A 15,827-nucleotide genomic window follows, 5' to 3' on the forward strand; every position below is an offset into this window, starting at 1 on the left:
TCTCCTCTAAAGATTTTAACAAAAATAATGAGAAAAAGACCTGATATGACCTGTACTTAAGGGAGACCATTTGTAAATTAGAGGGTGCCTCGGAAGAGTAAAAGCAAGGAGACAGTTAGTAGGTTACTGTAAAAACAGCTTCCACATCCATAAATATGAACTGTGATTCACCACTTTAGGGAAAACGGAACTAACTATTCTTGGTCACGTCGACATCATGCATATGGTGGATGTTGTTTTTAATTATATTAGTCTGAAAGCTTTTTAGGGATAATAGCCACATTTGCTTACATTTCTATCTTATATGCCAAAAGTATTGCTAATGTGAGCAATAATATAATAACCTTGGTTTTCTTTATAAATGGTGAGTGTTTCCAGATTTGTGTCGACTCAAATATTTATGAGGATGGTCACTTCAGCACTTTGACTGCGAGTCTAGAAATCCAAATTAAAGTGGCAGCTGGAAAGGAAAGAAGGGGGGGTATAAAAAAAGTTTAAATATTTTATTCAATTATTCAGTTTCCCCAAGCTCTCTGGTTTTCCCACCTCTCACTTAGACAGTTCATAATATTTGACATTTATAGAGCTGCTTTCAAAACGAAGACCCCGAAGGCTTAATGCATCATGCTAAGAGGGAGATCAGCTCACACACCAGGTGCATGACGCCACCCCTGATATGGAATGTAGCAGCTGGACCACAGCTGGCGGGTAATGAGCACCGGACAATGGCCCAGAACAGGAAGTGACAAGGAATTCTCAGCCAGGCTGAAGCGACAAGGACAGCAGAAGGCAGCAACAGGAGATGACACACTGATCCTGGGGTATGAGTCTTACAAAACATTCAGCCTCCCTTGTCAAGGGTGAGGGGACACATTTTCTGGCACGGCATAGGAATTCCTCGCTCATCCAGACCCGGGTCCTCTGAGTCAGCCTTGACCAGTCAGAGGAATGGGTTGAAGACCTGGGAGCTCCATGCCCAGAAATGGCACAAACAGGAAGCAGAGCCGTCTCGGCCATGAGGGTCCCCTGCCTGGGCAGTGGAACCGGAAGAAGGGACTTTCTGCCCACTCCACCTCGGTGGGCACTTCCGAATCCCGCAGATGGGGATAAGAGTCGCCACTGTTCGCGCGAGGGGTTAAAACAATGTGGTCGTGTCCAAATATTTTCAAGATTACTTTCCTGGAGAATTTGTCTCATGCCTGGAGGACTGAACCACTCATTCCAATCTGTTCACTTCTGACATTTTTAGTACATCTCCTCAAATTACACCCCAACAGTAAAATAAATGGGATGAAGTCTCCGGGTTTCCTTTTCTTTTAATTTAAAAAAAGTGTGTGTGTGTGTGTGTGTGTGTGTGTGTGTGTCTGTGTGTGTGTGTTGCTCTTCTTAGAAGTTTTGAAGAAACTAAAGGGGGAAATACAGCTCTGGTTCATTTGGACCTGCTGAGCCACTTTGGCTGATTCGAAGTTACTAGTAACTGTGATAAAATTAGCACAGATGTGACAAGTGTGTGAAGCCAACAATGGGCCACTGTCACGGCTCCGAGATGGGAGGTTCAGGGCAAGATATGCAGTTGACCGAAGTGTGAGTTCAGTTCAGAGACCTCTTCCCGCAGAGAGAGCAACTGGGTTGTCCCACAGGCGCACCAACACCAATCACCCAGTAATGTGTCATGGCGTCCATTGTAAGAGAGATTCTGAGACCACAGTCAGGAGACTCAGCCACGAAATATGGAGGGAGGTGGCGAGGACACAAACGTCATGCATCTGCAACTTTGGTGGGAGTATTGGTAGCAGAAAGACAGACACAGTTAGAGGTCATGTTCCTGAAAGATGTTGTGTGTAGTTTTCCGATGTTAAAAGAAAAGTCTGCNCGGGCCAACTGTCACGGCTCCGAGACGGGAGGTTCAGGGCAAGATATGCAGTTGACCGAAGTGTGAGTTCAGTTCAGAGACCTCTTCCCGCAGAGAGAGCAACTGGGTTGTCCCACAGGCGCACCAACACCAATCACCCAGTAATGTGTCATGGCGTCCATTGTAAGAGAGATTCTGAGACCACAGTCAGGAGACTCAGCCACAAAATATGGAGGGAGGCGGCGAGGACACAAACGTCATGCATCTGCAACTTTGGTGGGAGTAATGGTAGCAGAAAGACAGACACAGTTAGAGGTCATGTTCCTGAAAGATGTTGTGTGTAGTTTTCCGATGTTAAAAGAAAAGTCTGCCTTGGCAGGTGCCTGGGTGGCTCAGTCAGTTAACCGTCTGACTTGATTTTGGCTCTCATGGTTGGCACGTTCGAGCCCCATATCAGGCTGTGCGCTGATGGCATGGAGCCTGCTTGGGATTCTATCTCTCTCCCTACCTCTCTCGACCCCTCCCTCTCTCTCTATCTCTCTCTCAAAACAAATGAAACTAAACTTTAATAAAAATTTTAAAAAAGAAAAGAAGAAGAGAAAAAGGAAAGCCTGGCTATGATGTGACTCTGGCACTTGCAAAGTTTTTCTGGGACCAAGATGCTGCAGGACCTCCTTCCGCCGGGCCATGTTCTCCACACCAGCCACTCTAGGTGCATCTGGCAACAAGGATTCTAGGAGGCGATGCGCCCTGGAATGGTCAGCAGTGCAGGTTCCTTGGACAGGCCTTTGTAAGCGCAACTCAGGACAATGACTAGCTTTTATGTAGCATTTCTTTTTTTTTTTTAATGTTTTATTTATTTCTAGGAGATAGAGAGAGAGACAGCGTGAGCAGGGGAGGGTCAGAGAGAGGGAGTCACAGACCGAAACAGGCTCCAGGCTCTGAGCTGGCAGTCAGCACAGAACCCGACGCGGGGCTCGAACCCACGAACCGCAAGATCATGACCTAAGCGAAAGTCGGACACTTAACTGACTAAGCCACCCAGGCGCCCCTATGTAGCATTTCCTACATGCCGATAACGTTCAGGGAGTTTTCAGAACATCAGTGTATATGCTTTCTCCACATCACACTCCAGGAAGTAAACGATGTTACATCTAGTTAACAGACCAGGAATCAGAGACTTGTTGAGGTTAACTTCAAGTGCACGGCAGAATTTCCATCCAAGTCTCTCTGGCTTCAAATACAGTTATAACAGCTAACGTTCACATGGATTGTCATTTATTTAATTATTTATTTTTAATGTTTTTATGTATATGAGAGAGAGAGAGAGAGAGAGAGAGAGAGAGAGAAAGTATGTGAGCAGGGGAAGGGCAGAGAGAGACAGGAGACAGGATCTGAAGCAGGCTCCAGGCTCTGAGCTGTCAGCACAGAGCCCAACACGGGGCTCAAACTCAGGAGCCACGAGATCATGACCTGAGCTGAAGTCAGATACTTAAACAACTGAGCCCCCGGTGCCTCAGCATATATTGTTATTTCTTGCTTGTAACTGCCTTACCTTTATTGCCACTTTATGGATGATGAAATTGAGACCTGAAAAGTCTAGGTAGCTTATCTGACTTGCCATGGGGACAGCATGGCAAAGTTTGGATTCCCTCTTGGGCAGACCCACTATGGTCAGGGGACAAGAACAGCCGTCATATGCCTGAAAATCCAACACCTTGAACTACCCGATACAATGGTATGTATCACTTAAGGGACATGTCTCACTTAAGGGACAATGATCACTTGGTGCATGGGAAGGTCTTTACTCTTTAGATGCAATGTGATATGTAGAGAAAGGAAGCCAGGCCAGACATCTTAGCAAACGGGATCAATGTGCTAGAAGATGACATTGGGAAGGCGACAGGAAGAAGATCTGGGAAAGATAATTGTGAACAGAAACCCTCTCTCCCAGGAAACAGATTTGAGAGTTTGAATGGGCTGGGAGAGAATTCCATTTACCTGAAGACAAGCAGAAGTGGAGGTTTCCTGGGCACCTGGGTGGCTCAGTTGGTTGAGCGTCCAACTTCAGCTCAGGTCATGATCTCACAGTTCATAAGTTCAAGCCCCACGTCCAGCTCTGTGCTGATAGATCAGAGACTGGAGCCTGCTTTGGGTTCTGTGTCTCCCTCTCTCTCTGTCCCTCCCTGGCTCACACTCTGTCTCTCTCTGTCTCAAAAATAAATAAAACATTAAAAAAAAAAAGAAGTAGAGGTTTCTTGTGTGTGCTCACCATGTCCTCTAGCTATTCTTGTTATCTTGGCTAGAACCAGTGTGCTGGACCAGACGATGCAGATCAGACTAAGGGTGGAGGAAAGAGAAGCAAGGTGAGTGAACCTAGTACAGACCTCAGAAGTTCATGAGAAAGGGTTCAACTCTAGAATTCTAGACTAGAATAAATAGATCTCTAATTTGGTTTTCTGCCTACAAAAAAACACGCACAAAAATTAAAACAAAACAAAACCCCTCATCAGCAAGGAGAAAGAAAAAAAATGGGACCTGTGATATGTCCATGGAAATGGTCTAGGTAAGCTGAGAAGTAGGCCAAGTGCTTAGGAGAAAGGGCCAAGGTAGTGGACCAGTTATCTCAGATCACCTGCAGATCACTCCTCAGAGCACCTGCATCAGAATCACCTGTGGGAGGAGGGCTCTTTCAATGTTGATTTTTTTTTAAATTTTTTTTGATGTTCATTCATTTTTGAGAGACAGAGAGAGACAGAGCTTGAGCGAGGGAGGGTCAGAGAGAGAGGGAGACACAGAACTTGAAGCAGGCTCCAGGCTCTGAGCTGTCAGCACAGAGCCTAATGTGGGGCTCAAACTTCACCAGCTGTGAGATCATGACCTGAGCCAAAGCTGGACACTCAACAAACTGAGCCTCCCAGGCGCCCCTCAGATGTTGATTTCTGAGGGGTGCCTGGGGGGCTCATTCAGGTAAGCACTTAAGCTACAGACTCTTGATTTCAGCTCAGGTCATGATCTCACGGGTTTTGAGTTCAAGCCCTGTGTCAGGTTCTGCACGGATGCTCAGAGCCAGCTTAGGATTTTCTGTCCCTCTCTGTCTCTGCCCCTCCCTTGACATCTCTCTCTCTCTCTCTCTCTCAAAATAAAATAAAATAAAACATTAAAAAATTTTAAATGTTGATTTCTGGCCCGTTTCTTCATCCCACTGAATTTAGACAACACAGGCAGGGCCCCTCCACACCCCATAGGATTCCTCTGCACTCCTGCACCTGCTTTTGTTGAAGGTGGGGGTTACATTTTCACTCTGTGAGATCAGGATGGATTGAACTCTAGTTTGTGGTTTTACTAAGTGACCGTGGAAAATGATTTTTACTAGCCATCACTGGTAGTTATCACCTTCGGTTTCTCAACATTTGTTATGTTTCTGTTCGTTAGAATCAAACAGTGGAGTGTTGTTTTTTTTTAATAATGATACCTGAATTTCTACACTTGGTTCAGAGATATAGCCCGTGGCCTGGGAATCTGTATTTTATAAAAAACTCCTTCAATGCCTCTGGTTTGTGGCCCGTGTTGACAATCATTAGCAGTAACAAGGTGTAGCAAATGCAAAACAAACCACCGTGATGCTCAAATATTTTAACTAGTTCTACCATTGGTGTATTCCATTGTCATTGTTCTTTGACCATTTCTTATAAGCAGAGTCCATGGGCTTCCAGCCAAGCAAGAATCTCCATTGAGAACAATTTTAAACCAAAACTCCCAGGGTAAACCTAAGATACAAGTTGAAAAGTAAAAACCAAGTTTTTCATCAGAAATTTTTTTTTTCCTTTAAGGATGAAAGTGGGATCTAATTTGGTTTATATCAGGTGTAGAAAGAACCCACATGAAACACATAAGCTCCGAGGGTACAGCCTAGAATGTGAACTTGCTACTTAGAACAATAGAAAAAGGCTTTTCACCAGTTATCATGGGCAAGGTGATTTCAGTCACACATGGGAACTTGGTGCTTTTGAGTTATTTTGATTTTATATTATACTAGAGTAGAGGCTAATAGCATTCTTCAATCCTCTGCCATTGACAGGGCGTGGGAAGTTACCAAGACTGGAGCAGGGAAAGTATAGTGAGAGCCTTTCTGGGTTACAGTTATTGTAGGGCGAACTTTCCTTCTATGGATCCTTGAACTTATGGTTCAGAAATGCTCACCAGTAGAATTTTAGAGATATCACTTGTGGAAACGTGTATCTGAGCTAACACAGAAGATTTAACACAGATGTGGGGGGTGGACCCATTGCTAGTATACATTTACCTTGTTTATTTCCCTGAAAATGGCATAACTGTCCAAAGCCTTCATTCCAAAGAAGACCCTTACAGGGGGAAGTCAACCTGTTCCCTCATCCAATCCAATGATGGGCTAATGTTTGGTAGAGTGCCAATGTATATGTCAGGAACTATAATATAGTCTCTGTCCTCTATCACATTTCAATCTGTCTACAAATTCTACCAGCTGATATACATTATAACCTGTTAATGAATGAAAAATGTATGCTTGGAATTAGACAATTGGGTGACTATTACATAGGACTGTCAACAGAGCCAGAATTTGAACCAAAATCAGTCAGACTCCAAATGCATACATATTTGATGTCAACACATTGGCTCTGTCTAGAATGTAGATGGGTTAATGTAGAAGGGATGGAAGAGGCAGGGCTTGCCTTGATGAGAGTAGAGTGGCGACTTTTCTCCAGTATCTCTGGCACTTGGATGTGAAGAAAATCAAAAGCAGAAAAGCACATATCATGCATCTTCCCGGAGATCCTACAGAAAAGGGTAATGCTAGGCTACCCTGAGACTCAGGAGATTAAAATCAAATGTAAATTTCCCCTTTCCGTGGCTTTGAAAGAGGGAGAAGGAGAAGGAAATGCTGTTTGAGTAAAAATAGAAAAAAAGTAGGCATTTTTATATAAAAATTTGACTCTTAAAATACTAACTTCATACTTTAAAAAAATAGTTTATCGTTTTGAATACCTGTAACATTATAGGGATATACATTACCTCCTTTAACCATTACAACAACCTTGTGAGATGGCTATTTTATAGGTAGGAAAATGTGGCTCAGAGAGATGGAGTAATTTGTTCCAGAGAAGAGCTTGTAAGTGACTGGGTCAGGATTTAAGATTTTTTGTGTTTTTTTGTTTTATTTTTTTTTAACGTTTATTTTTTTGAGGGAGAAAGAGAAGAGAGCAAGCAAAGAAAGGGGAGGAGAGGAAACATAGAATCTGAAGCAAGCTCTCGGCTCTGAGCTGCCAGCACGGAGCCTGATACAGAGGCATCCCAGGATTTAAAGGTTTTTTTTAAGTTTTATTTATTTTAAGAAAGACAGAGACAGCGTGAGTGGGGGAGGGACAAAGAGAGAAGGTGAGAATTATCCCAAGCAGGCTCCATAAGGTCAGCACAGAGTCCAGCACAGAGTCCAACATGGGGCTTGAACTCACAAACTTTGAGATCGTGCCTTGAGCCAAAATCAAGAGTCAGATACTTAACTGACTGAGCCATTCAGGTGCCTCAGCTGATTCCAAATCCAAAATTTTTCCTGTCGATTGCACCAGACTCCTACTCTGCCATTGTAAGTATTCAATAACTATTCATTGAACAGAAATAAATTCAACAATGCAGATTTATCAGTAAGATTTCCAGCCAGGCAAATAAATGGCCACATTAATTTTAAAAGTGTTTGCCTAGACTTACCTCATGCCTCCACAAATATTTTCAGTGCATAAAGAACTTAAAGATGACCAAATATAGCCCCTGCATTAAAAAATCTTTTTATTACGTTGTATAGGGCATAAAATCAGCACACAGGTTACTATGTGATAAAAAAGAGGTTCGCCAAGTGCTGTAGAGATTCAAAGTAGGGAGTGAGCAAAGCCAGTGAAGGGTCAGGCTCAGTCAGCTAAACGTCTCAGGTCATGATCTCGCGGTTCATGAGTTCGAGCCCCGCCTCAGGCTCTGTGCCACTTCAGATCCTTTGTACACCCCTTCTCTTTGCCCTTACCCCGCTTGCTTTCTCTGTCACTCTCAAAAATAAATAAACATTTAAAAAGAGACTCCAGCAAACCCCCATGCACAATGCACACACTTACACGTGCATACACACACTCACATACACACTCAAGAACTCACTCCAACATGCACTTACTCATACAAGCTCATGCACATGTGCACTCGCATGTTCACTCACTCAATTCACACTCACACACACTTATGCACACATACGCAGACACGCACACACTCATGCACACAATGGCATGCTTATTCGTGCGCACACAGGTTAACTCACCCAACACCCACTCACAGATGCACAATCGCCCACCTTCATACACTTACACACACACCGCATACACATGGTCACTCGTGTGCACTCTTGCCCCCACACACAAACACATACTTTTTTAAAAATTTTTCTTAATGTTTTATTTATTTCTGAGAGAAGGAGAAAGAGACAGTCCAAGCAGGGGAGGGGCAGAGAGAGAGGGAGATACAGAATCTGAAACAGGCTCCAGGCTCTGAGCTGTCAGCACAGAGCCTGACATGGGGCTCGAACCCACGAACCATGAGATCATGACCTGAGCTCAAGTCGGACGCCTAACCGACTGAGCCACCAAGGTGCCCCCAAACACATACTTAAACACATACACACTGACACAGAGGCTTCTTTCCTAGAAGGCTGGCCTGAGACGTATGGAATTTTCCAGAAGATCATTGAGCTTGCCTGTTGTTCTGGCTCAGGGCAGACACAGACTGCCCCCCCTCCACCGCCTCCACCGCCCCGCTCCTGCAGACCTGAAGCAACAGCTCATCTATGGGAGTAAGATTCAGAGATCTGAAAAGAACTATAAGCCTTGAATGTAGGCTTTCACATGGTGGCGAATACCACCGGGAGGGACACCCAAACGCAAAACCCCTGCCCGAGTGCTCTGCGCCAGCGCCTGCCTCCGAGGGGGCCTGCTGCCAGGGAGGTGATTAAAACCAGCTTCTATCTAATTGAAAAATGACTGCCCTACCTTTCTTTCCAAATATGTTTGTAAATTCCTCCTAATTAACTTTTTCCCCTCAAAGAAAGACTGTGGGGTTGCTCCTGAGGAAAATACAGGCAGTGGCATGTGGCCAGCAACTTCCAGACCATTCCGCTCTGATAAGGGCTAACTCCCTGCTGTGCAGGTGGGTGAGGGCACAGGGGTGGGGCTGCGGCCGTCCAAATGCTCAAGGTCCCTCTCACTCCTTTTTCAGCCTTTAAAAATATATTGCTCTTATTTCCCTCTTTTTAAATTTATTTACTTATTGAGAGAGAGAGAGAGAGAGCACACATACACACACACGCACGCACGCGCGTGAATGGGGGATAGGTAGAGAAAGAGGGAGAGAGAGAATCCCAAGCAGGCTCTGCACTGTCAGATGAAGGCCTCGAACTCACAGCCCTGAGATCATGACCTGAACCAAAGTCAGATGCTTAACTGGCTGAGCCACTCGGGTGCCCCATGTTGCTGTTAATTCCAATAAAAATAGATCACAGGCTGACTGACTTGTAAAATAACCCAAAAACTACTTGTTTTGGGGAGAGGCACACAAGTCACATTCACACAGGGGCTCAGCCCTTGAGGGGTTAGGTCTCTCCCCTCAGCATCTGTTCTCTGTGTCCAGGTGCCTAGCACACCACTGTCACTCCGCACCCCAGGAGCCAGAACACCTCTATTCCGGGGGGCNAACACACCAGACCTGCCAGAAAGGGCGGTGCGATGATGTGGGAAATTGCAGCTTTTGGAATTAGGAGATCTGCCTCTGAGGCCAGTCTCTGCCACTTACATTTTTGTTTGTCTGTTCTTTATTATAGTCATTCTATCCATTTATTACTCATGCTGACCTCTGTTTCCCAAAGAATCTGTGATCCTTGTATGCAAAGAGGTTAAATAGAAGCAGGGAAAGGCAACTAAAGGAAAGCAGAAAGCAAATACATTAGTTTCTAATAAGGTTGCCATAACTGCACACTGATTATTGTGCTGGGCTTCCCAGCAGCCTAGCAGAAAAGGGAAACATAATGAGCTGCTCAACCACCGAGAGACTGTGGCTTCCAAGGGAAGATGCTTTTTGTAGGGTTTTTTTTTTAATTTATGAGCATAAATTGTTAAAGGATCTGGCCTGAGAAGAAATATAGATGGTCAACAAGCACATGAAAAGATGCTCAACGTCACTTCTCATCAGGGGAATGCAAAGCAAAACTACAATGAGATGTCATCTCACATCTGTCAGAATGGCGAAATCAAAAACACAGGAAAACAACAAGCGTTGGCGAGGCTGTGGAGGAAAAGGAACCCTCGTGCTCTGTTGATGGGAATGTAAACTGGTGCAGCCGCTGTGGAAAACAGTATGAAAGTTCCTCAAAAAGTTAAAAATACAGGGGTGCCTTGGTAGCTTAGTCAGTTAAGCCTCTGATTCTTGGTTTCAACTTAGGTCATGACCTCATAGGTTTTGAGATCGAGCCCTGAGTTGGGCTCTGTGCAAATGGCTCGGAGCCTTCTTGGAATTCTCTCTCCCTCTCTCTCAGCCCATCCCTGGCTCTCTCCCTCCCTCCCTTTCTCTCTCTCTCTCTTTCTCAAAATGAATAAATAAACTTTAAAAAAGTTAAAAATACAACTACCCTACCATACCATCCAATAATCACCCAACTGAGTATTCCAAAATTACATAAACAGTAATTCAAAGGGATACATGCACCTCTATGTTTATTGCAATATTATTTACAATAGCCAAGACAGGGAAGCAGTCCAAGTATCCACTGACTGATGAATGGATAAAGAAGAATATATATATATATACCCAACGGAATATTATTCAGCCATGTAAATTCAGCCACATGATTTCTCTCATACGTGGGATTTAAGAAACAAAACAAATGAACAAAGGAAAAAGAGACAGACTAAAACACAGACTCTTTTTTTAATACTTATTTTTGAGAGAGAAATAGAGCACAAGCGGGGGAGGGGCAGAGAGGCAGATCCAAAATAGGCTCCCCGATTTTGCGGGACCTGAATTCACAAACCATGAGATCATGACCTGAGCCAAAGTTGGATGCTCAACCGACTGAGCCACCGGGTCCCAGACGTCCCAAACAGACTCTTAACTATAGAGAACAAACTGATGATCACCATAGGGGAGGTTGGTGGGGGGTAGGGGAGTTAACGTGAAGGGGATTAAAAGTACATTTATCATGATGAGCACCAAGTAATGTATGGAATTACCGAATCACCATATTATTCACTTGAAACTAACAGAGAGCTGTATGTTAACTACACTGGATTAAAAAAAAAACTTAATAAAAAAAAGATCTGACCTGAAACATTTTCTATTGATAAACATATTGGATAAAGCCCTGGACAGTGACATTTATATCATCCATAACTGTGCTGGTCCAAATTCTTGGATGTTTTCTGTTACGCTTTTGTCAAATGATATGTACAAGTCCACACCCAGGTTAGCTATAAATCTTAAATGAAATGATACCTAAGATAGCACTTGATCTATAGTAAATTCGCAATTACAAGGGTGAAGTATGAACATTTTTTCATATTTTATTAGTGACATGAAGTTGGGGGAGGACTCAGAGCTTTACCGAACCTCCTGACTTTGCTTCTTCCTCTACCAGGTAGGGTAGGGTACCTCTCCTATCAAAACACAATCCCAGGAGGTGACATACCTTTCTAAACAGGGGAACAGGGGCTTAAAAGGGCCATTCGACTCCTCAGGGGCTAAGTCCCTATGTCAATTTCACTTGTTTGCCTCTCCCCCAAGAAAGAAGCTCTCAGGGCTCTTTTGCAAGGCAGTCAGTCTGTGCATCGCCTAGTTTCAATGGAATTAATGGCAACGCATTTCTAGAGGTTGAAAAAGGAACAAGAGTGGCCCTGAGCACAGTCTTGGAGCTGTAAGCCTTTCTGGTACATTCTCCAGCCCCTTCAGTTTTCCTGGACCTGAGCCTCGGCCCTGTAATCCACTGCAAGGCTCTCACCCACGGCAAATTGCTGGGCTTTCACACCACACCCTTCAGTGAGGACTCCGGCCAGGACCTAGACCGGGTTCAGCTGGTAATTGCACTACAAATTGCTGGGAGTGTAGAAGCTCCTGGGGACTGACTTGGCTTCACCTCCCCTGCACCTCCACTGGGCTGGTCAGAATCTGCCTGATGGGCAGCTGGAAAGGAGGCTGAAAGGCGCTGGGCTGTGGGGTGGGTGTTAAAAAAAACAGTCTTACTTGTTATTGGGAAATCTGTGATTCATGCTCATAAACAGGTGTGTGTGCGAGGGAGTGACAGAGGCAAAAAATGGCTCTGACTTTACCTGCCGGGAGGACGATGCAGGAGGGGGTAGGCACCCAGCTCCCCTCCCCGCCTGCAGAGATCCCCTGTCACAGCCACTGTGAGCGGAGCCCAGTGACTCCTGGCCTTTTGCAATTTACAAAGGTCTCTCCTAGGCTTCCCCTAGAGGTCTGCCCCAGGGTCAAAAGTTAACAATTACACTTTAACTTTGCCTTGAATTTTAAATGGAGGTCAAGTAAATGCTGGTTGAGCAAAGCAGTCTCCTGCTTCGGAAACAGCAGGTCTGAGGCTCTGCCGGCCTGAACCCCTGCATGGAGGTTCATGTGGACAAATAAAGGGCAGAGAGATCGTCTCTCTATTCCAGATCTGCAATCTGGAACGCTCAGGGATTCAGTCCCGGAAGGAAATGAGTAATATCCCTGATTTAGGGATTAGCATATTATTAAAATCGCTACCATGAAGAAGCCTCAGTTACAACGTGGCTCCGGGGTCAGATAGAAGTGCGTGGGGTCCCCTGGCACCAGCTGGCTCCGCTAACTTGCTATATGGCTTCTGGCAACCTAACTAACCTCCTCTGAGCCTCAGTTTCCTTCTCTGTACCAGAGGAATTATAATAACCTCCTCACAAGGTCATCATAAAAATTAATGACATCATTTTTTTAGTTGCTTAACTAAGAGCCTGGCTCAGTAAGTGGCAGCTGCTTGTTAAGCATCCATGATGTTTATGTGTTTTTCAAACAGCATCTCAAACACCCATTTTGCTTCCCAGCGATTGCCTTCAACCCGCTCTTCTGTGTCTCTTTGTAAAGCTGTGCTGATATGTGGGTCAGATCAGAGAACTTCATTCACCACCAGCTATCAATATGGTGCCATCCCAGGAAGTAAAGTCTCACCCTGAGCAGTGTAAGGTTGCCATCTCCTACCCTCCCCCCATGTGGTTTTCGTTTTCTTCAGTGAGATGTGCTCTGCTATTTCCCTCGGCTTCCCCTGCCTCTTCATCTTCTAGCAACTTTGGAAGGACAGAGAGCCTTTCCCAAGAATTTCCTGAAACAATGTTAGTATTCCATGGGTCTATAGTCTTCTGCAGTCAAACACTCGGCCAGGAGATATCTGGTTCCTTAGTCTTTCAAATACCTCTACTTCTTTTTTAGTGTTTATTTTATTTTTTATTAAAATTGTTTTAACATTTATTATTTATTTTTGAGACGGAGAGACAGAGTGTGAGCAGAGGAGGGTTAGAGAGAGAGGGAAAGAGAGACAGAGAATCTGAGGTAGCTCCAGGCTCCGAGCTGTCAGCACAGAGCCCGACGCAGGGCTCGAGCCCACAAATGGTGAGATCATGACCTAAGCTGAAGTTGGATGCTCAAGTGACTGACCGCCCAGTCGCCCCTAATGTTTATTTTATTTTTGAGAGAGAGAGAGAGAGAGAGAGCAAGTGGGAGAAGGGCAGAGAGAGAGAGAGAGAGAGGCAGAGGATCTGAAGCATTGAGAACTCTGCATTGAGAGCACAGAGCGCAACGTGGACTTATGAACTGTGAGATCATGACCTGAGCCCAAGTCAGATGCTTAACCAACTGAGCCGCCCAGGGGCTCCCAAATACCTCTACTTTTTAATCCTTCCTTGACTCGGGGTGGAGAAACCCCATTTCTCCTCAGGAAAACTATGGCCAACTACTTAGGGTCCCAAGAACTTTGTACTCCAGAGGTGTCTTGCCCAGACCGCCATGGAGGCGGGTGGTAGTGGGGGTGGGCAGGCCCAATGGGCCCTCAGCCAGGACTTTGTGGTCCACTTGTGAGGGCCCTTGGAAGACCCTCCAACATCCTAGCAGTTCTCAAACCAGAGCATGCTTCCGGTGGTGGGCTGATCCAAACAGAGGTACTGAGCTCTATCCCCAAAGCTTCTGAGTCAAGCTAGGAAACTGAGAATCTGCACTCACAACAAATTCTAGGTGTGGCTGAGGTTGACGGTATCAAGACTCACTCTGAGAACCACTATCCCAGAAAATATGAATTTCTTGTGATCGTGAGAAATTTGAATTTTGTAGAGGTTAAAATATTTGTTTAGATTTGAACAATGAATAACTGGACAGTGAGGTCTACATGCAGATTGGCCGGGCTTGAAACCCCTGACCTTTCTGCTCTCCTGTGTGCTGTCATGGGTGAAGAGGGATTCCAGCAGGAGACAAAATAAAACTCACTTTCCCAGGCTGTAGAGACTGCATGTGGGTGAATCCGATTCCTTCCCCAGACCCCGCACCCTTCCCACAATTGGCTGATTAAGGGTGGCACCTCACCACACTGGGAAACTTCTGTTGCTCCCTCGGGAATTGTGTAGATTGGGATGGAAAGACCTCTTTTGTACCTGGACTGGAACATGGAAAATTCAGGAATGCTTGGCCATCCTTTTCTGTCCTGTGGATATATGTGCAGAGGCCTCTATAGCAGAGAAGCATGACTCAGTACTGTGGGGAAAAAGCACAAAACCATGAAGGGCCCACCGCACATACCCCCCCACCCCCTGATCCAGTCCTGGGTCCAATCTATAGGCATGTCACCTCTCCACTCTTGGTTACTATGAAACGGCCTAATGACCTTCTACTAACCTCTTTCCCCCACTGACTGCCCCCCCCCATGCTTTCACTCTTTCTTTTAAGCTGCTTGAAGTAGGTCTTCTGTTACTTAAGCCAATTGCTTCTTTATAAAATATATTGTGCACATACTCTACAAATCTTTCAAGATTGGCATTCTGTTTAAAGGACCCATCATCTCACAGCACAGTCATAATGACCACTTTATTGGTCATTTCTGGCAGGGAGGATCATGGTAGCCGTGATGTGTGCCAACGCCTCCATTTTTATTTCTTTTTTGGCCTCTCCTCTTTGGAAAGAGTGAGGAGCGTGTGTAAGTATGTACGTGGGAGAGAGCAGGAAGGTTCTTCAATGTTGTGCACACAGACATAGCCCAATCTTTGATCTGTGCCTTCCTCCGAGCCAGGCCCCCTGAGCTCCCCTCCACGTTGCCCCAGACGACAGTGCACACAACATTCTGCCCTTGGGAGTCCTCTCTGGGCTTGTGAGCACAGAGCACCATGAGGAGAGTCTGTTTCCCTATACTCCCGAAGTGAGTTTCTCCCCAAGAAAGGCCAAAATAACACCATCAATCAAGCAGGCTTGTTGTTCTTTTTCAAAAGCTCACGTCCACGGAGTTGGGATTAGCACTGGGTTACTGCCCCACGCAGAGCCACCCACATAGTGTTCATCGGGCCCCCTGGCTATTCAGGAAGCCGTGACTCAGCTGGAGAAGCCAACTGAGTTGTGAGGTCTTTTAAGGGTAATTTAGCTGCATGGAGAAGTGCTGATTTATTCTTTTTTCCTCCCCCAGATAGTAGACACTGACCCTCAGTGTCCCTGGCCTGGTGACAGGGCTGTGGGCACACTGACATTCCCCCACCCTTTCTCCGGGCTGTGCCTGAGACATCTTTGTCCACAGCTTCTGAACTCAGCTGTGCGAGTGCCCCTTTACTTTTCTATTGATTCTCTTCCAGTCTAGCTCACGCTGCCTACGAGGAGAACCAGGAATATGCAAGTCCAAACAGAAGCAGGTCAAGTTTAG

At 45.4% G+C, this 15,827-nt stretch overlaps 1 long non-coding RNA gene across 1 annotated transcript in view; it reads right to left on the reverse strand.

Moving 5' to 3' along the window:
- Positions 1 to 282: 282 nt before the first annotated feature.
- The window catches only part of LOC144230149 (uncharacterized), a 20,786-nt gene continuing 5,241 nt past the window's right edge, over positions 283 to 15,827 (reverse strand). The window contains exons 2-4 of the long non-coding RNA XR_013334709.1: positions 14,578 to 14,677; positions 4,125 to 4,192; positions 283 to 460 (exon numbers count right to left, since the gene is read on the reverse strand). This is a non-coding gene — a long non-coding RNA (uncharacterized LOC144230149). The remainder of the gene's footprint in view (positions 461 to 4,124; positions 4,193 to 14,577; positions 14,678 to 15,827) is intronic.

The sequence above is a fragment of the Crocuta crocuta genome, unplaced genomic scaffold (genome assembly GCF_008692635.1).
Source record: "Crocuta crocuta isolate KB4526 unplaced genomic scaffold, BGI_CrCroc_1.0 scaffold93, whole genome shotgun sequence".
Taxonomy (NCBI): Eukaryota; Metazoa; Chordata; class Mammalia; order Carnivora; family Hyaenidae; genus Crocuta; species Crocuta crocuta.